The 25,852-nt window shown below is 32.4% G+C and overlaps 2 pseudogenes; both read right to left on the reverse strand.

Annotated features, from left to right (window-relative positions):
- Window positions 1-558: 558 nt before the first annotated feature.
- Window positions 559-6,412, reverse strand: LOC148566254 (alkane hydroxylase MAH1 pseudogene; annotated as a pseudogene).
- A 17,000-nt stretch (window positions 6,413-23,412) lies between these two features.
- Window positions 23,413-24,962, reverse strand: LOC107642165 (alkane hydroxylase MAH1 pseudogene; annotated as a pseudogene).
- Between the last annotated feature and the right edge of the window lie 890 nt (window positions 24,963-25,852).

The following is a 25,852-nucleotide window of genomic DNA, read 5'->3' on the forward strand; positions in this document are numbered from 1 at the left end:
CCAAAACAAGAAAAACGGAGGATCCAAATTTCACGCATGGTCCGAGTTGTGTATTCTGAATTTTTTTCAACTTTTTAAACACAAATCGGATCAAAAAAATTACCCAAAACAAGAAAAACGGAGGATTCGAATTTCACGCATGGTCCGAGTTGTGTACTCTGAACTATTAATTGAGTATGGAGAGTTTATGTCATTTGAGCTATTACTCATTGGCGATTAGTCTAATTTTTTAATTATTCAAATAAAACACATACATATCAAAATATGAAATATATATATTAAAAATAATTTAAATAATATATATAGTAATTAATTTGAAAATTCAATTTTAGTATAATATATATATATATATATATATATATATATATATATATATATATATATAATTGAAACAAAATAGATAGCCATATTACCTTAGATTTTTTTGTTTTTTGTTTTTTTTTTTTTTCAGAATCCAATTCCGTCACAGGGTACATTGTATTACTCACTTCTCCAAAATACATAAACATAACAATCCTGCTATCCTATCACATTTGATATTGAAATTCGTTGATCAAATTAAAATTGTCTTTTTGTTATCATAACCTTCAAGCCATGCTTCATAAAAAGCACAGTGGAATGAGCTGGGGTAGTACGTAGGATGATTTTCCACCACTTGTATATATACGATAAGGCCAATACTCAGATAAACACGCCTAAAACGTCTTTTTTTTAAAGATGTCTTTATGTTGTGTTTTAATTGGTTTTGGTATAATTTATTCGGTGTTCCTCATCACATATTATTAAATTCCTCAAAAGATTTTCTTTCCAAAAACAATAAAAAACATTTAATTTGGACTAAAACAAAAAAGGTAATAGATTAACTATTAGATTTTTTTTTTAAAAGATTATTTACATAAAAAAATATATCACATTCATCAAAATATATATATATATATATATAAAACAAGCTCAAGCGTTTAAAAATTTTTATAAATAAAAAAATAATTAATTTATATTCGTACAATATATAAAATAATTACTATATTATTATTATATTATAGATTAAGATTCACTAATTTAATTTTTTTTATTTTTAATATAAGTATTAGAAATAAATAAAATTTTTATAATTAAATGTAGTGTAACAAAATATATATAATATTAATTAGTTCTTAAAAATTTTAAAAAAATAGTTTCTCATTTTAGTAAAATAACTATTTATTAAAGTAGACAAATTAATTATTTTTTTCTTATATACGGTTTTTTTAAGACATAAAAGCAATTAATTAGGATATTGGTTAAGATAATTAAAGTCACTATTTCATTAAATTTTTAATTTAAAGAAAAATCCTAGTTAATTTTGGTATAGAAATTTTGAATTTAAAAACATTGATAAAAATTATGTTGAATTTTGATTTATTTGATTTTCATTTAAATTAATCACTACATAAGTTAAAGTTCTGTTTTGAAGTTATATTCGAGCTTTAATCTGATTTTTAAAGTTTCAATTTACTTAGTTTGATTTTTTAACTTAGGTATCCGTGACTCATATTAGGGTTTTAAGTGTTTAGTTGAAAATAAAAAATAAGGTAAAAAAATTTCAATTGTCACATCAAATAGTCGCTAGAATGTATAATGTAGCAGTCGTTAGTCCATTTCAGCATGTCGTTAACGATTTTGTGAGACAGTGACAAAAATAAGATTAGGAACCAATGTGAGTCATAACTATTAAGTTGGGAGACATAATTGTTAGAACTGATTAGGAACCAATTGGGAGACATAATTTGTTGTTGCTTCATTAGGAACCAATTGTGAGTCATAACTATTAAATTGAGTAAATCGAAATTTTTGAAATTAGATTGAAATATAATTGTCAGAACTGAACCAGTGATCGAACCGATCAAACTACTGGTTCACTGGTTTATTGGTTCAACTGATAAATCACTGGTTGAACCGATAAAACTGGTCTCACGTAAATATAAAATATAAAATAGTTAAAAACTTAAAATTAAAATTTGAAATGCATATCTTCACTAACATTTTATGAAGAATCAAGTCTCAACTTTTAAAAATAACTAATATAAAAAAAACCATAAAATTTTAATACTACAATAGTATCTTATTTTGACACAATAAAAAAATAATTAATTCACAAAGCCTATCATCTAACTATAATATCAGTAGATTTTAACACTAACATCAAAACAAATAACCTTAATCACAATACTAGCAATAAAATAGATCAAGTAAATTAATAAATTTTTAGTGAAATTTATATTTATATTAATAATGGTATATAATTAAAATATAATTAATTTTAAAAATAGAAAAAACAAAAATTAAATTAAATTAGATATTTATGTATACTATATAATTAGTATTTGTCAAATATAGTACTTAGAAGTGCAATGGTTAAGTGGCAAGTAGAGGTTATTTTTGCTCCAAGGTTCTTGGTTCGAGACCTTGTGGAGACATTTTAAAATTTTTTTCAAGCAGACCAGTTTGGTTAGACCAGTTTGCACCGGTTCTTACCAGTTCACACCGATTTTATTCCTTAAACGGTCCAAAGAGTAAACCGAACTTGACTATAATCCAGTTCTAATCCGGTTCACTAGTTTTTTGGTCGAACCAACCGATCCAGTTCGATTTTTACAACTATGGATATAATAATGGTAATTAAGTTGATCATTCAGTTGTTTTAATGGTAATTAAAATCTAATAATAGTTTATAATAAAAGAAACATTCTTTTGCAACAATGAACCTATAGTAATAGTTAGGGGTGTTCATAAATTAGATCATATCCATATAAATCCACAGTATTTATCCGTATCTGATCTGTAATTTGAGAATATGATCTGATCTGTAAGATGATCGGATTGGATCGAATCGGATCCACACTCTAATCAGATAGAAGTAAATATGTTTAAAAAAGTAAACAAACAAAATTATTGACTTTTTTTTTATAAAAATAAATTTTTTTTTATATTTTTTATTTTATGGATATATTTGATATCTGATCCAAACATAAAAAGTGCGAATATCGAATTTGATCTAATGAGTTTAGTGCGGATTGAATCGAAATTTCAGCCATATCCCATCTGTAAACACCCCTAGCAATAATAACTAAAAAATTATAATGATTATATTTTTAACTAAGAGGAAGTGCAAAAAAAAGTACTAAATACAAGAACATTTAATCAAATATTAAAAAAATTTTTACTTTAAAACATACAGTTGGACTTTTTTTGCTCATATAATAATAATAATAATAATAATAATAATAATAATAATAATAATAATAATAATAATATGATAATTGCTTTGTATATCCCACAAATATAAACGTTTTTTTTTCTATGATCTTAAGAAAGGTTTTGTAAGTCTCTAACTTTGTTGTCGATTTTTGTAGTGTTAGCTCTCATATTATCAATTTGATTCATATATAATTCGGATGATAAATTATTTGGTGACGTGCTTTCTTTTTTACTGTGACATACTTGTTTTATTATTATTATTATTATTATTATTATTATTATTATGTACATTAAAAAATAACAGGCCAAATTATTGCCATAACATAATAGAAGTATGGAAGTTTATCATTCTTCTTTAATGGAGGAAACAAAATTCTTTTCAATAATTTATTTAACGTTTAGTAGAATAAAAATAAATTTTATTAGAATAAATTTTAGTATGAGTTTAATATTTTTATTCATCATAAAATATTTATAGAATTACTCGTAGATAAATTTTGGAAAAAAGAAAAAAAACCATGATTTTTAATTTTATTTTTAAATAAACTTTATTTTTAATTTTAAAATAAATTTTATTTTTATTTTTTAATAATATTAATTTTTTACCGTATATAATTATTCAATTATTTTTTAATCATATATAAATAAATTACTCTTAATAAGACTTTTTTGTGTTATTCAATTATCTTTTTTTTTAAAAATAATTAATTATTAAAATAATTAAATTTTTCACAACAAAAATAATAAAAAATTATGAATGAAAAAAATTAACCATCCTGATACTTTTTTGTATTTTTATTCATATTTTAATTATAAACATAAATATAATTTAATTATATTATTTATGAAATGTGACTATAGATGTAGATAAAATTTAGTTATATTACTTATATATAGTTTCATTGTATTGTATTGCTTATAAAGTTAGATTATAATTATGACAATAGAATTGTTCTTGTATTTTTATATGTGTGACTAATTGGTGGTGTTAAAACATTACTCTTAATTATAAATAAGGTTTATAATTTAAAAAATCAAAGACTCAATTAAAAAGATACGAAAAAAATGATGTTAAAATATTCTAACTCTTTAAAATAAAAATATTCGAAATTTAATTAAAAATTATTTAAAATTTAAACTCAATAAAAATTTATATTCAATGTATTTTGTATTAAATATATTTAATAACCTATTATATCATATTATATCATATTGGTTGAAATTAATTTTTATAATGTTAATTTTTTAATAACACTTTATTAGAAAAAACCATCTTTTCAGAATTTTTTAAAAACTAATTAATATTATATATATTTTATTACAATATATCTTGTTATAAAAAAATTATTTATTTTTAATACTTATATTAAAAATAAAAACAAAATTTAAATTAGTAAATTTTAATCTATAATATAATAATAATATAGTAATTATTTTATATATTATACGAATAAAAATTAATTATTTTTTTATTTATAAAATTTTTTAAGAGCTTATATATATAAAATAATTAATTAATTGTTATATATATATATATATATATTTATTTTTTTTTGATGAATGTGATATATTTTTTTATGTAAATAATCTTTTAAAAAAAAATCTAATAGTTAATCTATTACCTTTTTGTTTTAGTCCAAATTAAATGTTTTTTATTGTTTTTGGAAAGAAAATCTTTTGAGGAATTTAATAATATGTGATGAGGAACACCGAATAAATTATACCAAAATCAATTAAAACACAACATAAAGACATCTTTAAAAAAAGATGTTTTAGGCGTGTTTATCTGAGTGACCTCCATACGATAATTGCGCAAAATAGTAGATGCCACCATTTTCATTTGAATAAAAGATAAGTCTTTTCCCATGCATGACCTTGGACCTGCGTTAAAACTAAAAAACTTATAAGATGGAACATGTATTGTTTCTCCTTTCTCTGAAATCCATCTCTATCTGGTTTGAACTCCAAGCAATCTTTTCCCCAAATCACTTCAAACCTTCCCATTGCACAAGTAAACAACAAAATAATTGTATTTGGATTAACACAATGACCACTAGGAAGTGTTGTGTCACGTTTCAATGATTGTTTACGTTTAATAGGGACAGGTGGAAATAGCCTCAAACCTTCACATAGAGCACCATGTAGGTAAACTAGCTTCTTCACATCCTCCATCCCTACAATTTTGCGTTTTTTCTTGACACCAGCGTCATTAACTTTTTCGATTTCTTCAAGAATTTTGGCCTCGACTAATGGGTGTGTAGCAACAAGCCAAAAGAACCATGTAAGAGCGGAAGTTATGGTATCTCTTCCGGCTACAAAAAGATTGAATGCAGCATCTCTTAGAAACTTATCATCATGGACCATTTTGCCCTTTTCTTCACCCATAACCATCATAGCACTAAGCAAGTCATCACCACTACTTTTGTTGCATCCATTTAACTCTTGGTGCTTAGTTGCAATGCATGAATATAGAAATTGGTCAAAAACTTTGCATGCTTTTGTCATCTTCTTCACATCACCAATTTGAAGCCATTCTTGAAACTTCCAAACGCTTCTTGGCACTATGTGTCTATAGAATATATATGGACTCCTCAATTTCGTCAAATGCCTTCTCAACTTCCACCAATGGAAATTCAATTGAGAGACTCTTAGGATCATATCCTAAAACCATGATGCATGTCTCGTCGAACATTAATCGACTAAACACATCTTGAAGATCCAAAACATTTCCATGCAACCATGCTTGATCAAATATCGGAAGCAAGCTATTCTGGACTTTCTTCTGCATGGTGTTCTCGGCCGTTGCCTCGAAACTCTGTTGCCGGAGCAAGGAATGATGCATAGTCCTAAATTATTTCCATCTCTCGGATTCTGAAGTCAACATACCGTCTCCGAAAGCTTGGAAAATCTCGCGAAACTAGGGGCCGCCCTTGACATAGTTGTCAAAACTCTTGCTCATTATGTGATGAACATTCATGGAGTCACTAGTCACCATGCAGTTCATTTTGGTGAACCATGGTCCCATGAATTCACCGGTGCCACCTCTTTGTCTCAAAACATTTGTTACAAAATCATGGATATGCCACAAGTTGCTAAGGACTTGTGGTAACATGCCAAGGATTGGCCAATCTATCAACAGAGGTGTTCTACAACATCTTCTACGATGAGGAGCATGTAGAAATTATATAGGAGGATTATTGGTAGAATGAGAAACAGTATGGCCATTCGAAAAGTTTGGGGATCGGATAGATTATGCAACTTTTTTATATTGCTAATTGGTATATTTGTTGGGTTCATGAACTCTTGTTTGCTGCTTATAAATGTCAGAGAGTTATTAAAATTTATTATTTTTTATTATTATTTATTTATTAATTTAATTTTTTTAGTTTAATAATTTAATTAATAATATACTATATTAGATACTTTTAAATATTAATAATTAATTAATAATAAAAAAATAATAAATTTTGATAATTCTCTAATATTCTTACTGCTATTAGAATTATTGAATTCCTTAATCTTAGATATTGTCTACAGTTAGTATTCTTGAATTCCTTTATTATTAATTTTATAATTATTTATGTTAAATTATTAAAAAGTATCTAAAGAGTTAGGCCTTCTTGCATGGAAAGTTGCCCTTTTTTCTGTCTGTTAATTGGAAGTAGCCCTTGAAATGGCATTATATAATTAAGGAGTTAGGCCTATGACTCATCATCGTGGCCGAGAAAATTAAATCTCAGCCCAATATTGTCAAGTTTTTCCAAAAATTTAGAAGGCGAAAGGGTTGGATGGGAAGTAGCCCTTGACATGGCATTATGAAGAGTTAGGTCTATGACTCATCATGATGACCAAGAAAGTTAAATCTCAGCCCAATATTGTCAATTTTTTTAAAGCTGAGAATTTGGACTTAGATTCGTTTTTGCAAAGTTTTTGTTCTTCCATTAAAAATTAGCACTATATATTTATGGCGAATATTAAGGTGTAATTAATTTCACGTAAAATTAATAGTCGAGAGTCGTTAAATAATTTGAATGATTTGACTGAATTTTTATTTAACAGCTTTTAGTTTTCAACTTCACGTGAAATTAACTTCACCTGAATTTCTACTTATATTTATATATATTTAATTTATACATGTCACTTCACATCTTTTCTAAACTTTTCTTACCCCATATTAATATTTGCAGCCATCCTACTTATACTATATTATTGGATTTGGATTTTTTAAATTTTAAATTTTATTTTAGAAGGTAAAATAAAATTTATCATAATTTATTTTATAAGTGGAATTAAAAAAAATATTGAATGATGAGAGATTTTATTTTATTTTTTAAAGTGAAAATCTAAAATTTAGAAGATCCAAATTTTATATCAGTGTTGCCGTATTTATGTAGCACATACATAGCCGTATGACAATTCCCCAATAAATTCTTTTGAATGTTGTTAGGTAAAAAAAAGACAACGTCAACAAAACGCCTCTAGCTAATTTCTTCCGTATATAAATTTACAATGGTTATATATAAAAAATTAATTATTAAATTATTATTTATATAAAATATACGTTAAAATATAAATTATTATTAAAAATAAATTAAATAATATATATTTATATACAAATATATTGTAATTAATTTAATGATTAATTTTTTATAAATAAATAATATTTTTTTATGAATGTATAAGTAAATAAGCTTTTTAAATACAATATAAAAAATATTCGAGAGACAATAGAAATAAGTTCAAAATAGCTTAGACAATGTGTTACATTATTCTTCCTATTCTTCTTTACATGAAAAATTTAGATTTTTTAAAGTAAGGAATTAGTTATTATTTATTTTGTAATTTTTATAAAATATATATATTTCACTATTTTAATTTAAGAGTGATAATTTATTTATTTTATTACTTTATCATTTTTTTTTACTTTAGAGTATTTTGATACGAAAGAATAAGCCTAAAGCTATTTTTCTGTGTTTTGTTGATTTTTAGTAAATCGATAGTGGTTCGATATCTAGTGGTCTGAGAGCGAAACCTACTACTCTATGCGAGTACTAATTTTCTAGAAGTGCATCAAAAGCGTCTTCGATTAGACTAAATTTAAAAATAAAAATAAAATAAATTTATAAATTAATAACTAAGACTTCAAAATTGAGGTTTCAAAAATTAAATAGGTAACAAATAGAAAGGATTGCAATGAAATTAAAGAGACACAATAAAAATGCCTTCAATTTTATCCAAGAACTTCAACATAAAAGATTTAAAGGCAGAAAGATAAATTCAATAAAGAAAATAAAGAACATTTGATGAGTAAAAGTAAAATTAATTGAAATGATAAGTTTACAGAAAGAGTAAATTAAAAGAAAGAAGAAGATGGAAGGAACCCTACAGAAAATGTAACTCGATTGCAAACTCAGGGATTCGCTGGGATGTAAGAGTGCTAGAGTGTTTTTTCTGAGTAAAAGTTCCAACCCTTATTCACTAAGATTTCCTAGTATTTATAGGCTAATCTTACATAACTGCCCATTAATTCACAATTAATTATAATTAAATATGGCATTTCAAATTCTGACGCACAGTCTCTCTTGGTAATTGTTCCCGCCGCATAGTTGTAGATATTCTCCATGATCTCCTCGTGCAATAAAAGCCATCAACTTCCCACTTCCACAACTGAATCGATCAGCTCTTTCGAAAGCCTTACTCAATTCTTCGAATCGAATTTCCTACTCGATTTGGCTTACTCGATCAACAAAACATTCGAAATCCACATCAGCACTGATTACCTCCAACTTAAGCGTACCTTCTCGAGAAACCATACTCAACTCATTTCGATTCAACTCACTGTTATTGAAAATATTTTTTCGATCAACAAATTGCCCCCTTGGATTAATGTGGTTGCTTTCGATATTATTATCGAACAATAAAACACTTAATCCAAAAGACATCAGTTTTCAAATCAGTAATAATTGTCATTTAAGACTCCCCATTACCACTGATCCACTCAACACATCTCCCGAGACTTGCGCTTTCTCTTTCTACCACTTCATCTTCTTCACGAAGTTACCTCTATTTGTGTTCCTTTTACAGTAACGGCTACAGTGATACTTTTAAATTTCACCCTTCCTTCTTTATTCGAAACTCTTGAACTCCTTATTCTCTAAACTCCCTTCGCATCAAGAATTTCCCACAAAATCCCCAACCTTCAATTTTCCTTGACAATGGCTGGTTCTTCCTCTCGTGCCGTTACTCAAGATAAGGGTAAGGGCCATGCAACAGCACCACCATCTCCACCAGCTCTTCGCATTCTTAATAAAATCAATGATGAAATCATTGATGACTCTCATCTACAAGTCAATGATACCAGGATTCTAATCCCCTTCACAATCGGTGTAGATACACACTGTTTTCTTGGGCCGATTGAAACTCTTGAAAGGGCAAACAAAAAGCTTTCTTTCTTCTCTAATGCCGAAGGAGAAGATTTATTGATAAACCAAGCTTTCAACATTTCTCACTTCATCAACCAAAAGCCTTTTCGAAACAATCCAAAAATTAAACCTCGAGGGTTTGATTTTATAACTTGGTACCAACGTCTCGAACCCACAAAGGGTGCTACTTGGGGAGCCCTAAGAATACATGAACTGTTAAGGCTTTTCCATTTTTCACTCACTACACATCCTTAGATGATTGGAGCAGTGACCTGTTTCTGGAACAGGACTACCAATAACTTCCACCTTCCTTGTGGAATGATCGGAATGTCTTTCATTGACGTAGCTGCCATTACAGGGCTACCCATAAATTCTCCAGACTGTACCCTGACATGCAGTCTCAGCGTCAATACAATATCATCTTCAACACCCCATACAGTGACTTCATCGCCCATAACATGGGTGTAGATGGTACAGAAATCACCGATAATGAACATGTTGCCTTCTTGTTTTACTGGTTAAATGCAGTTCTGTTCTGTTCCCGAAGCGTACAGATGTCAAAACTCTTCCTTCCCTTAGCTGCTCTTTTACATGAAGGGAAAACTCTCAAATTGGCCAAACTTCTTCTAGGACACATTTTCGAAGAAATGAGCCTGCTTACCTGTGACTTCCGGGACAACAAAATAATCAACACAGGAGGTCCACTTTGACTTCTTCAATTATGGTTGAATGCCATTTTCGAAAACTACATGATAAAACTTGTAAAGGGAAACATTGATAAACAACACATCGAGGGTTTTCGTTTGTCTGATTACAAACCCAATTTCGCAAACACCCAATCGGATGAAGACAAATTTTGGGTTGTCTTTTCTCTTTTCCATTCTTGCAGAAATTTTGATAATGATCAACTCAATTTCACTCCTTTTTTGCGCCGCAACTGCGGTCCTACCTGGCTCGATCGTTTGCTCTTTCCAAACACTGATGAAGAAAGCGAACTTGCAAATCGAACTTGGGCACATCTATTGGTTGTTCAAGTAATACCAATAGGGCTGCCACAATACAAGAAGGAAAGGTTCAAAATAACCTTGTATGCTCCTCATTTGATTGTAAGACAATTGGGATTCTCTCAGGCTATCCCAACTCCTCAACCTCGACACAGTGAGCCGTTCTTTCAAATTACTCTGACCTCTCAGAAAGATTTTAACACTTGTCTCTTAAAAAATAAAAAACAAAGAGACCGCTTCAACTTCTTGATTTATGAGCGCAGTTCATTTATCACCAAATCCTGCCTTGAGTGGTGGACTGCTTATTACTCAAGGTATACTCGTACCTTTGAAGACATCCAACAAACTGCTATTCGAACAGTTGTTACTGAAAGTTCTCCAAAAAGGGCACACAAAAGGAGAGTTGAAGTTGCTCGTCCACCACCACATAAAATCAGAAGGACCCCACTAGAACTTCTCGCAGAGTAATTCTTCTATTTATAACTCTACTTTCAAATTCGAAATATCCCTCAAATACTTCTATTATACATTTTTAAAACATAATTAACTCTGGAATTTTAACAGCTAGTTTTACAATCATCAAGCGAAAGCGCTGATGAAAGTGAACCGACCAACAAGGATTCTCTCGCTGCTTCCTCTTAGTCGAAAGATGTAGCCGATTCTGATCCCGGCACTCAGCTAATACTAAGGTCCAGAATTCCTCAGGTAACACACTCATCAATATCCAATTCTTACTTAGTTTAAAAACGAATCTTAAACTCATAATTGTGTACCTTTTATATTAGCCTATTAATGTTGCCCAGGCAGCTTCTTCCACTGGAGCTCCCGATCAACCAATCCCTCAGCAACAAAATGACCCAGAGCATTCTACATCACATGATTCAATTCAATTCACAGGATCCCTGCAATTAATTCCTGCTGCTCGACCACCTCTTCATCACACAACATAAGTGATTGATCTGATAGAAAATCCCCTGCAGCATTCTCCAGAAGAGACTCATAGACTTGAATCAACTTCACTAAACAATCAAGCTGCCTTTACTGAAGAGAACCAAGTGGTTCCAGACTCCGATTCTACTTCTAAAGCCGCTGACACCACTAATTCAGATTCTTTTCGATCCAAGGTTTTTGAAACCCCTCCAGAATTACAAACTGATCCTTCACTCCAGACCCCTCCGAGACCAAGACCAGGGACATCGAATATTCCTACCACTCCAACTAGTGCTACCTTGGATGACCTGATTTCTATTTTGAATAAAATTATCCAAGAAAACAAAGTACCAGTTCCTGTTCCAACAATTTCAAGGCTTGCCACATCAAGACCTCCAATCAAATTAGAACCTGATACTCGGGAACAACTTCGATCATTCATCAAACTTTTGGATCATCCACCTACTTCATGGGTTAATGATCCAATCCTCAACAAACTCCTGGAGGATTGCTTGAATTCTTCTCTTGAATTCCCAACCAACACACCATATTCTGCTTCAATCCAAGAATTCAAACAACTTCACAGTGATAGCGTTGCATATCAATTTCAACTTCAGGAAACCAAAAATGAAGAAGCTACAGCCAAATCTAAAATAGAAAACTGCCTTGCAACTGCTCAACCAATCCAATCCTCTCGTGAAGAATTTGATGTGAGAATTCTCATGCTATTTCTGTTCAGGCTTTTCATGATCAAGAAGAAGCAAGACTCGAAGCAGAATTGGCTCAACTTCAAGAACAACTTGCCACCATACGCCAAGATCGAGCCACCCTAGCCAAACCTCTGGCTGCAGCCCAACAAGAATAACATCTCCTTATCTAGAAACTTGTCTTAATCAACACCGAGCAGAGAGAATATGAAAAACAATTCGAGAAAATTCAAACTGACAAGTTCAAACAGATTGAAATGCTCACGATTCTGGAAAACAAAAGGACAAAGTTGTGCTCTGATTTAGCAAAACTATTGGCATCTTGAACTCCTTTTTATTTCTATTTTACTTTTGTAATGATTTCCTCCTTTTCTGAACTTATGCCTGTTGAATTTCTATATTTGCCAGCAATAGAAATATTTCAGATATTTCCCATTAATCAAATTAACCACTTTTCCTGACTCGATGTCTTTAATCTGATAGACATTTCCAGAAAATATCCCTATCACTTGAAAGGGACCTTCCCAGTTATGAGACCATTTACCAAGAAATTTCGATTTCTTTTCCATTGGTAAAATAACTTTCAAAACTAACTCACCTATCTCGAAAGATTTCTCCTTAATTCGACGATTATAACTTCGAGCAATACTTTGTTTTTGTCGAATTACATTATCAAGTGCCAGGATTCGCTCTGAATCTAGCTCATTTAATTCATCAAACATTGCATTCCAATAGTCATCGAATGGCAACTCACTCTACTTCGATACTCTTAGGGTATTCAAATTAATTTCCAATGATAATACTGCATCATGACCATATACCAACTTATAAGGTGAGGTTCCTGTCGAACCTCTTGGTGAATTCCGATAAGCCCATAACACTTGACTTAAAGTCTCATGCCATGTTTGAGGTTTATTCCCGATATGCTTTTTAATCAAACCAATCAATATCTTATTTGCTGCCTCCACTTACCCATTAGCCTCTGCATAATAAGGAGTTGAAGTAACCATACTAATGTTTCTTGAAGCCGTAAAATTTTTAATTCGCTGGCCAGTAAACATAGTTCCTTGGTTAGTACTTAACGTCTGAGGAATTCTAAATCGATGAATAATATTTTCCTCGACAAAATTAATTATCTCCGTTTGACCAACTTCTACCAAAGGAACTGCTTCAATCCATTTTGTGAAATAATCAATAGCCACTAAAATAAATTTGTGCTGCTTCGATGAAGGGAGGGTGATTCAATCCAATCAGATCTAAAGTGCAACCTCTAAATGGCCATGGCTTTATTATCGAATGCAATTCAGCCGCAGAAATCTGTTGTATCGAACCATATTTCTGACATTCTTAACATGCCTTCGCATAATCAATACAATCTTTTATCATAGATGGCCAAAATACATGATTGCGATATAACACGCATCTCATTTTTTTTCCTGCCTGATGAGCACCACATATTCCATTATGAACTTCACCCAAAGCAATGTTTTGATCTTCTCGACTCAAACATCTCAACAAACTTCCATTGATCCCTTTTTTGTATAACTCATCAGCCAATAAAATGAAGTTCATTGCTTGCAGCTTTAGTTTTCTATCAACTGCAGTATTGGGATCTTTCAAATACCGAGCAATAGGTTTTCTCCAATCAGAATTCTCCCATTCATCCATGCATAACACCTCTCTCTCATTTGCTGGTATTAAAATTTGATGGATACTAGATAATTTCTTAATAGTTTTCGGACCAATCCGATACTTCGAAGCAATTTGGGCTAACTCATTAGCAATCTCATTATGAATTCGAGGGATATGCACCAAAGAAACTTTTCGAAAAGACGTCAATAACTCCCAAGCAGTTACTAAATATTTTTGTAACGTCTTATTATTACACTTAAACTCCTTCGACAACTGCTTTAAAACTAACTGTGAATCCCCCAGAATTTGAACTTCTAAAACTCCTTTGTCGATTAAAATTTCTAGACCCAAAATCAAAGCCTCATATTCGGCTACATTATTGGAACAAGGATACTTTAATTCGAACAAGGATTCTGATGGAATACCCTCTGGCGAGATAATGAGGATTCTAACCCCCGCACCATCTTTATGTTTGGATCCATCGAAATACAATTTCCAATAATTGACTTCTACATCAACTATATTTGCCCCCTGGTCATTCAGATCTTTTGAATTGTCTACAAGAAAATCTGCAATGACCTGTCCTTTCACAGTCTTAGCCGGGACATATTGTAAATCAAATTCCGTCAATGCCAGTATCCATTTTCCCAAACGTCCTCTTAACATAGGAAAACTTAGCATATATTTAATAAGATCGGTTTGTGCTATTACTTTCACCGATTTAGCCACCATGTAACATTTTAACTTCATACAAGCATGATATAGTGACAAGCATAATTTTTCAATCGGGGAATACCTTGTCTCGATATCAGTTAGAACTCGACTAAGGTAATAAACCGCCCGTTCATGCCCATTTTCATCGTCTTGGGCTAACATACACCCTATAGTGTTTTCAGATGCTGCAATATATAATTTTAAAGGTTCAGATGGACGTACATTCGCCATAATTGGAGCTTTTGATAAATATGACTTAATCGAATCAAACGCCGATTGATGTTCTATGGTCCATTCAAATGTTGAACCATTCTTTAATTTCACCAAAGGCACGAATACCCTAGTTCGATTCGAAAGATTCGAGATGAATCTCTTAAGGTAATTCACTTTTTCTAAAAACGATTGCACTTCTTTTTTCGATTTGGATGCTGACAATGCTAATATCGCATCTGCTTTATTTTTATCAATAGCTACCCCCTTTTTATGAACAACAAAGCCTAAGAAGTTTCCTGCCGATATCCTGAAAGCACATTTCAAAGGATTTATTTTTAATCCTTTCTTCCTCATAGTAAGGAATGCTTTTCTTAAATGGTCTATATGCTGACCCACAGAAATCGATTTTACCATCACATCATCGATATACACCTCCATAAACTTCCCAATAAACTCATGAAAAATGGCATTCATGGCACGCTGATATGTTGCCCCAGCATTCTTCAAACCAAAAGGCATAACCACCCACTCATACGTACCTAAAGCCCCAGGACAACGAAAAGTAGTTTTAGCCACGTCATCTTCCGCAATAAAGATTTGGTTATATCCAGAATAACCGTCCATGAAACTAAGAATTTCATTTCCTACTGCAGAATCAATTAACATGTCTGCAATCGGCATAAAATATTCATCCTTTGGGGTGGCATTATTTAAATCTCGAAAATCGATACACACCCTTAACTTCCTATTTTTCTTCATCACAGGAACAATATTCGATACCCACTCCACATAACGTGCAGTTCGAATAAATTTTGCTTTGATCAAGCATTTTATTTCTTCTTTTATCTTCACATTGATTTCAGGAGTAAAACGTCTTGGGGTTTGCTTCACAGGTCGAGCGTTGGGCTTTAATGCTAATCGATGTTCTATTAATGAACGATCGAGACCAGGCATTTCATGGTAATCCCACGCAAAGCAATCTTTAAACTCATGTAAAAAATTGAAAAGGTCAGTTCGAAAAGGATCAATAAGATCTTTACATATATATGTAATTCGAACGTCATCATGAGTCCCCAAATTAATTTGTTCTAAATGATCCTGAGATTCGAACCCTTTATAGTAATCATCCTCTTTAATTGAATATTTTTCAAATCCCAAACGCTCTAAATCATAAATACAATCGAAAGTAAAATCAATAGAATTATGAGAAATAGAAGAAACTTCATCATTACTATTCTTATTTTCTACACAATGGGCCTCTGCTATTAAATCGGCAGTCCGGCTCACATCATGAGTTTCATTACAAGAAATAGGAAAATCATAACTAAATTTGACTAGAAGCATCGAATCAAACATACTACCATTAATAAATTTACTAATCCTATCCGATTCAACTTCATCAGAAGAATCATCTTTATTTTCTAATAACTGCAAATTACTTAAATAATTTTATAATGTTACCAGGTAGTCAGAAACTTCCTCAACCTGGTCCATGGAGCAATCCTTTCCAAGTCTTCAAGAGGAGCAATCCCAACCAGTTGGTTCAAAGTCCAACACTGGATAATGCATCTTCATCGAAAGGCCTTCCGAGGACAAGTAGCACCCTTCACAATTATAAGGACTTAGTGATCGATCAACATCCAAGGGCTTTAACTTATGATTATAAATCTTCAAATCGACATGCATTTGTTCGACTTATAAATTCGAATCTGCCTTGACGGTTTCAGGTTTACCCTCACTGGTCCATAGAAGAACACTTTGATGCACAGTAGAAGGCACAGCTCCCACACCGTGTATCCAATCTCGCCCCAATAAAAGCGTTATAACTCGCTTTCGAAGGGACCACTACGAAGACAGTGTTACGCTCAGATGAGCCAACCTTTACAGTCAGAGTCACCAATCCCCTGGCTAGAGTTGAAGCCCCACTAAAATCTGTCATAGCAATATTCGTAGGGACTAAATGGTCCGGATGCTTCCCTACTTTAATTAGCATCCTTTCTGGCAGCAGACTAATTGCAGCACCACCGTCAATCAAGACCTTATTCACTTTTATCCCACTCAGAGTAGTTGTTATGTAGAGTGGCGAAGGTGAGACATTTGCTTCTCAGTAGGGCGTAAAAAGTAGCTTGGCTCATCCTCGATTCGAATGAAGGAAAAAGCTTCCTCATCCTCCGAATCATAATCCACATCAGGATCTCCTTCATATTCCCCCAAATACTCAGTGGGAATGATCGATATCGTCCCAACCATGTCATCATTGCCCTCATCGAAATATTCCTCATCCACATCAACATCTTTATGTTTTTCATCTTCTGAGGGCTGGGCTATTGCCTTGCCCTTTTCCATCTTGGCAGGTAATGGAATCTCTTTAGGATAAGTTTCCCCATCGGAAGGAAAGACTATTCTTGAATGCACAGAGGGCGTTGCCCCCTTGCTTAATTCCTTACCTGTCTCAACTGAAAGTTTCTTATTCTGATTGAAACTTCTCCTTCCTCCTCTTCCTCGGGGAAAACCCCAGGCACGGCCTCGATAATAAGCATACTGATTCCGAGAAGGTGCTCGATGCCCCCACTGAGGATTACGCCGATATAAATGATCACGTCTCTGGAATTCCTGACAATTCTTGATCCACTGGACACCTATAGCCTGAGAACGGCTTAAAGGTGCACTTACATTCTCTTGAGGGGTATTCAAACTAGAACCCTCTATACGCCTGAGTGGCTGCCTTTGACGGGCCTGTTCTTCCCTATGAGCCAACTCTTTCTTCATCCTTTCTTTTTCAAAGATTGCTGCCGCTTCAGTATCAAAAACAGCATTACACCGCGGACACAGAGATACGTCCCGGTCTTTGATCTTCTGCTAAACTAAGAAGTCCAGCAAACCGTCCCCTGTTCTAGGATATATCGATCTGACCTGTGACTCAAAATCATCGAGAGCCACATCAAAATCGTAGGACATGCCCACCATGTTTACTCCAAAGCAAGGTTCAATATAACTGGCCTCAACTTCGAAGGGATCTATATCAACCTTCATTTTTTTTGCCATCATCAAATTTCAATCGCCCCTCCATTATCGCCTCTTGAATCAAGTCCCTGAAATGGACGCAACTATTAGTCGAATGACTTGTTGCTTGATGAAACTTACAATAAGGCTTTCCTTTTAAATCTTTCACAGAAAGCAAAGTTTTACCCTCAGGTAAAATTAACTGTTTATCTTTAAGCAACACATCAAAAATATGATCAGATTTTGAAATATCAAAACTGTACTTTTTTCCACTTTTTAGTTTTGAATCATTCGACTTTTTATTACTTGGCAATTTCTTCAACAAAGAACAAACATAAGGAGGGCCTTTCTTAAGTTCGGCCAAATCGATTTCTGTTTCCAAATTGAATTCTTCTTCGGAAGACTCCATTGTTACATAAGCAACCTTCTCTTTTCGAGTAAAAGGTTTACTCTTCGATCTTTGTTCACTCCTGTATTTCTCTTTTTCTCTTTTCATAAGTTCGGTCTGTCGAACTTTTTTAGCCAGATGGGCCAAATCGGGAATATGCACATTAAGCAGTTTTCTATGCATATAGAACCCCAAGCCCATAATTGCTATTTTTACTATCTCATTCTCAGGTAATGACATATAGCATCTACTTCTAGCATTTTTGAAACGTATTAAATAATCATCAATGGTCTCACCATCTTCACGTTTCAAAGCCACTAAATCAGTAACTGCTACGTTCATTTCACCTCGATAGAACTGAGCGTGAAAGGTAGTTTCTAACTGATTCCATGTTGTAATCGAATTTGGTCTAAGATTCAAAAACCAAGTAAATGCATTCTTTGTCAATGATGAAGAAAAAATTTCATTTTTAAATTTTTATCATTAGCTAAATTCCCGATTTCGACCAAATAACAAGCAACATGTTCAGTAGTTGATTCTCCAACTTCACAAGTAAATTTTGTGGTTATTTTTGGGATTTTCACCCCTCTTGGCACTTCAGCCATTTGAACCACTTGGGAAAAAGCGAACACAAAATATGGTTGATTCATAAAACTAACATTTAGCCCAACCCGATTTAACACTTCTTCAATAATTCTAGCAACTTGATAGCAATTACCACGCAATCCGGCCAGATAGTCATAAGCATTTTGACCTCGGAGAACCACACGAGGATTTTCTCGATTCAGAATCTGGTTTCATTTTGAAAAATATTTTCCATTCCTTCGTTATTTTCCCTGGTATTATGCCTCTCACCTTCATCATAATCAACAATTCGAGCAATTCTTTCAACTTGTCTAGCAAGACGCTCAAATCTTGATTCATGATCGGCCATCATGGGATTCAGAATTGTAGTCATTTGCTGAGTCAATAAATTAACCAGGTCATGGTGACTCTCCTCCACTTGTTGTCGATATACTGCCATCGAATTCACAAAATTCGAAGTGGAGCCCACATGATAATCACGAGAATACTCGGAATGTTGTGGGTTTTGAGCATTATTCGCTCCATTTACATTCCCAAAATGGACGTGCGGCATAAAACCACCCACCGGTGGGGTATAACCAGGAGGAAGACCATAAGGAGGCCAACCAGCAGTTAACAGAGGTTGATATGGTAACACAAGACCGCGTGGACGAGTATTACGTCCAATATTTCTAGTTTGAATAGTCGTAACGACTATACTTTCAGTCCCAATTGCACCTTCCGAACGTGAAGACACGTCGACTTGTTGCATGAAAATCGGTATGCTATCATTGGTGGATGAACCACCATTCACATTTGATAACTCATCATCCATGTGAATGATCTTCCCACTTCGTAATCGCATACCCCACCGGGCGTGCCAATTTGTTTTGTCGATTTTTAGCAAATTGATGGTGGTTCGATATCTAGTGGTCTGGGAGCGAAACCTACTCCTCTGTGCGAGTACCAGTTTTCTAGAAGTGCATCAAAAGCGTCTTCAATTAGACCAAATTTAAAAATAAAAATAAAATAAATTTGTAAATTAATAACTAAGACTTAAAAATTGAAGTTTCGAAAATTAAATAGATAACAAATAAAAAAGATTGCAATGAAATTAAAGAGACACAATAAAAATGCTTTTGATTTGATCCAAGAACTTCAACATAAAGGATTTAAAGGCAGAAAGATAAATTCATTAAAGAAAATAAAGAACACTTGATGAGTAAAAGTAAAATTAATTGAAATGATAAGTTTACAGAAAGAGTAAATTAAAAGAAAGAAGAAGATGGAAGGAACCTTACAGAAAATATAACTCGATTGCAAACTCAGGGATTCGCTGGGATGTGAGAGTGCTAGAGTGTTTTTTCTGAGTAAAAGTTCCAAAGCCATTAACTTCCCGCCGCATAGTTGTAGATATTCTCCATGATCTCCTTGTGCAATAAAAGCCATTAACTTCCCACTTCCATAACTGAATCGATCAACTCTTTCGAAAGCCTTACTCAATTCTTCGAATCGAATCTCCTACTCGATTTGACTTGATCAACAAAATATTCAAAATCCACATCAGCACTGATTATCTCCAACTTAAGCGTACCTTCTCGAAAAACCATACACTTAACTCATTTCTATTCAACTCACTGTTATCGAAAATATTTTCTCAATAAACATTCTGTTAATCCCTTTCATCAGGATGTCCGAAAAACAACCCTCTAATGCCAGTTTCAGGTGTAATTACTCCTTCATAATTCTTGATATATAACCTGAAATGAAGTTCATGTCATTAGTCATTGGATTTTAGGGAAAGAGAAGATGTTGTAGTTGGAAAGTGTATGGATTAAATTCTCCCTTAATCATATTCTCCCGCAATCCCCGGCTTTTCAATTGGCGGCCTCACCACCTCCAAATTATTCATCAAAGTACTACTTTTTTTGCTAATTAACTTTCATTCATTCAAATTATTTAAAATGATATCACATGTCTCGTCCTATTTTGAAAGTTTTTTTTTAATTTTTAGCATTTTTTTAAGTTTAGGTTTTGTTAATATGTATTTAAAAAGACTCATTTTAAGAATATTTTAAAAAATTATTAAATATTATTAAAAACAATTTTTTTTTACTTATTTAATATATTAAATATACAATAATGCTCCACATCCATGTAAAAAATATATGGATGTTATCCAAGTCATTTTTTCTATACGCGCCTCTTCCAATCTCTAAATCGTTTGTGATTCACACGCTACATATAACGTAAATCTTCTGTTGCAACCTAAACTTTCTTCTCTGCTTGCACTTTGTTTCTTTTTTTTCTTCTACTTCTTCTTCTTCTTCTTCTTCTTCTTTCTTGTTCTTGTTCTTGTTCTTTTTCTTCTCTGCTTGCGTTTTCTTTCTTGTTTTTCTTCTTCTTTACTCGCGTTCTTTGTTATGGATCTGGATTGACTTCAACGTAATAAGTTTCGTCATTCTTCTTCCTCGTTTTTTTCTTCGATTTGAACTTCTGAATTGAAACAATGAATGAATCAACTTCAAATCAGTTGAATGAGAGCGATTTGGATTATTCTTCCAAAACAAATCAATTTGATGAGGTTTGGATTATTTAATTCTGAATCAAATTCAATGGAATGCAATTGCTAATTTTATTTGAATTGAATTGAATGGATAGAGATGTTCTGAATCTGAATTGAATTGAATTCAATTGAATTGATAATATCTAAATTGTAGACAAAGGTGTTTCGAATTTGATTTTGTATAATGGATTATGTTTCGTTCACTGAGTATTACACAATTGTTTCACCGTGAGTACGTGTTTCGATTCATCATGAAGAAAGCTGTTTGAATTTGATTTTATATAATGGATTATGTTTTGTTCACTCAGTACTATAGAATTGTTTCACCATAATGACGTTTTCGGTTCATTATGCAGAAAGATGTTTGAATTTGAATTTATATAATGGATTATGTTTTGTTCACTCACTACTATACAATTGTTTCACCATGAGTACTGTGTTCGGTTCATTATGCAGAAAGCTGTTTGAATTTGATTTTATATATTATATTATGTTTCGTTCACTCAGTACTATACAATTGTTTCACCATAATGACATGTTCGATTCATTTCTGTTATGCACAATTCAAAACTCTTTCTCCTCACCTTCTACTGCTTTTTCACTAGAGAGAGAAGGAGGAAAAGACAAAAAATATAGCAGCAACAACAACGAAAGAATGACGATAAGGAGAAAACACGTAAAGAAGAAGGAACGCAAAAAAGAAGGAGGAGGAGGAATGCGAAGAAAAAGACGCTCCGTGCGTAAACGAGCGTGAGAAGAAGAAGAAGAAGAAGAAGAAGAAGAAGAAGAAGAAGAAGAAGAAGAAGAAGAAGAAGAAGCGCGGGGAAAAGAGAAGAAACGTTAGGCAAGAGCAGTCATTTCGTATGTGTTGGGCACGTGTATTTAGGGCTGGCAATATATACTCTACCCGCGGGTACTCAACCCAGACCAACCCGTTCGGGTAGGGTTGTCTACCCTATCCGCTGCGGGTAGGGTAGGGTAGGGTGCAAATTTGCCTGCGGGTAGGGTAGGATACGGGTTTAGGGTATACCCTACCCTACCCTACCCGCATCCTTAATATATTATATAATATATATGTAAAAGTTATGTATGTAGTGAAGAAAGTGAGTCTTGTCCTCACAATCTTCTTCTTATAAAAACTTGAAATAATCACTAAGCTAGTTGATGATCATATTATTTGTAATTTTATGTTGAATTTCTTTAAGATTTTATTGTTTTTAATTTTAATTTGAACTTAGTTTTTTATTTTCTATTTTATTAATATGTGTGAAATTTGGAATGGTTGAATTTTATATTTATTTGAACATTTTTTTGTTTCTGCGAGTAGGATCGGGTAGGGTAGGGTTTAGAACTTTAGGGTGCGGATAGAGTTAGGGTTGATTCTCAACCCGCGGGTAGAATATGATAGAATTTTAAAAAAGTTTTCAACCTTCGGGTAGAGTTAGAGTAGAGTCTAAACCCTACCCTACCCTACCCATTGTCAGCCCTACGTGTATTTCACGTTTCATTTAATGGTATTAGATTTTTTTGGTGTTGGACCAATTTAGATAAACTTTGATACAAAATTACATGGATGTGTAACATGACCCTTAAATATATTAAAAACTTAATTAAAATTTTTTTATTATTATATTTTTAAAAGATTAAATCCTTGTAATTTCTTTTGGTACGCAAATCTATTGATATTTATTGATGGCCATCTGCGTGCCCATCCATTTAACATGGATCACATGCATTAACTTTACATACGTACATACAGATGCATTTTCCGCATATAACATTTAATACTACTTCTGCTCGGTTCATGGAATGAATGAAATTAGTGCAAACATCCTCATATTCTATAAACAAAATTACAAAGTGCAAGCATATAGATATAAGGTTCATTAAACCACCGTATTATTCAGTATCCAACCTTAAACTAAGATATATATTAAAATACATATCAAAATACAAAATATATATTAAAAATTACTTAAACAATATATATATTAATACACATGACATTTGATATTGAAATTCGTTGATGGAATTAAAATTGTCTTTTTGTTATCATAACCTTCAAGCCATGCTTCATGAGAAGCACAATGGAATGAGCTGGGGTAGTAGGATGATTTTCCACAACTTGTATACGATAATTGCGCAAAATAGTAGATGCCACCATTTTCATTTGAAGAAAAGACAAGTCTTTACCCAAGCATGTCCTTGGTCCTGCATTAAAACTAATAAACTTATAAGATGGAACGTGTATTGTTTCTCCTTTCTCTGAAATCCATCTCTCTGGTTTGAACTCCAAGCAATCTTTTCCCCAAATATCTTCAAACCTTCCCATTGCATAAGTAAACAACAAAATAATTGAATTTGGATTAACACAATGACCACTAGGAAGTGTGTCACGTTTCAATGATTGTTTACGTTCAATAGGAACAGGTGGAAATAGCCTCAAACCTTCACATAGAGCACCATGTAGGTAAACTAGCTTCTTCACATCTTCCATCCCTAAAATTTCACGTTTTTCTCCGACACCAGCGCCAAAAACTTTTTCGATTTCTTCAAGAATCTTGGCCTCGACTAATGGGTGTGTAGCAACAAGCCAAAAGAACCATGTAAGAGCTGAAGTTATGGTATCTCTTCCAGCTACAAAAAGATTGAATGCAGCATCTCTTAGAAACTTATCATCATGGACCATTTTGCCCTTTTCTTCACCCATCACCATCATAGAACTAAGCAAGTCATCACCGCTACTTTTGTTGCATTCATTTAACTCTTGACGCTTAGTTGCAATGCATGAATATAGTAGTTGGTCAAAAACTTTGCATGCTTTTGTCATCTTCTTCTCCTCACCAATTTGAAGCCACTCTTGAAACTTCCAAACACTTCTTGGAACTATGTGTCTATAGAATATGGATTCCTCAATTTCGTCAAAAGCCTTCTCAACTTCCACCAATGGAAACTCAATTGAGAGACTCTTAGGATCATACCCCAAAACCATGATGCATGTTTCGTCGAAAGTTAATCGACTAAACACATCTTGAAGATCCAAAACCTTTCCATGCAACCATGCATGATCAAATATCGGAAGCAAGCTATTAAGAACCTTCTTTTGAATGGTATTTTCCACCATGGTCTCGAAACTCTTTCGCCGGAACAAGGAATGTTGCAAGGTCCTAATGTATTTCCATGTCTCGGAATCTGAGGCCACAATACCATCTCCGAAAGCTTGGAAGATCTCGCGAAACTGGGGACCCTTGACATAGTTGTCAAAGCTTTTGCTCATTATGTGATGGACATTCATGGGGTCACTAGTGATCATATAGTTCATTTTGGTGAACCATGGCCCCATGAATTCACCGGTGCCACCTTTTCGTCTCAAAACATTTGTTACAAAATCATGGATATGCCACAAATTGCTAAGGACTTGCGGTAACATACCAAGGATTGGCCAATCTATCAAGAGAGGGGTTCTACAACTTGTTCTACGATGAACAAGATATGAGAATAATAGGAGGATTGGTATAATGAGAAACAATATGGCCATTTGGAAAGTATAATTTGTGGATCGGATAGGGTTATGCAACTCTTTTTTATATTTGTTGTGTATGTATGTTGATGAACTCTTGCCACGGCCCACGGGGATATATATAGATGGAAGATTGTATGTAAGTAGGATATAGATTCTTCCCATTTGTTTAATAGTAATATATTTTTTTTAGATTTAATTATTTTATAATAAAATTTATTAAAAATAAAAATGACGGAGGAAATATTTATCTTATGAAAATATACTCGAGAAGTTCTAACAAATAAAGTTTTATTGGAAAGCTAAGCTGTTCAATCTTAAACATGGATGCTGCTAAATGATTCATCTCCTAGCCATGGAACCTGATAATGACAATTTTCGTGCCTTGACTTTATCTTCCTCGACCATATCTACTATCTAACCAAACTTAATGCTATGGAGTATGGACAATGGTTGTGTATTTGATTTTTCGATTTTTAAAATTTTAAAAAATATAAAAAAAAAAATTAAATAGTTAATATTAACTATTTTTTTTTTAATTTTTGAAACATTTAGAATTTATGATATAAAATTTAAAATGATAAACGTCATTTTTTGTCTCTAGTTATTATTTTTGAAACATTTAGAATTTTTTTCTATTGTTGTTAAATAATAGGAATCTAACCTTATTTTAGTAGACTACTAATTTCAAGGTTTAATAGGTAATAATAAGATATTTAACAATTAGAACACTAAGGTATAGAATTTAGTGTTATTTATAATAAATTAGAAGGGTGAATTAAAACTTTTAATGGAATGATAATATTATTTTTTTAAAAGATTCCACCTATATGAATATAGGAGTGGTGCCACTCTAATAAAAAATTTTAGCGGTTTTATTCTCATAAATATTCATGAAACCATGATGAGCACAAGGTCATATAAGTGTTTAAAATTATAGACTCTTGAACTT

The sequence above is a fragment of the Arachis ipaensis genome, chromosome B5 (genome assembly GCF_059453495.1).
Source record: "Arachis ipaensis isolate K30076 ecotype BB chromosome B5, ASM5945349v1, whole genome shotgun sequence".
NCBI lineage: Eukaryota > Viridiplantae > Streptophyta > Magnoliopsida > Fabales > Fabaceae > Arachis > Arachis ipaensis.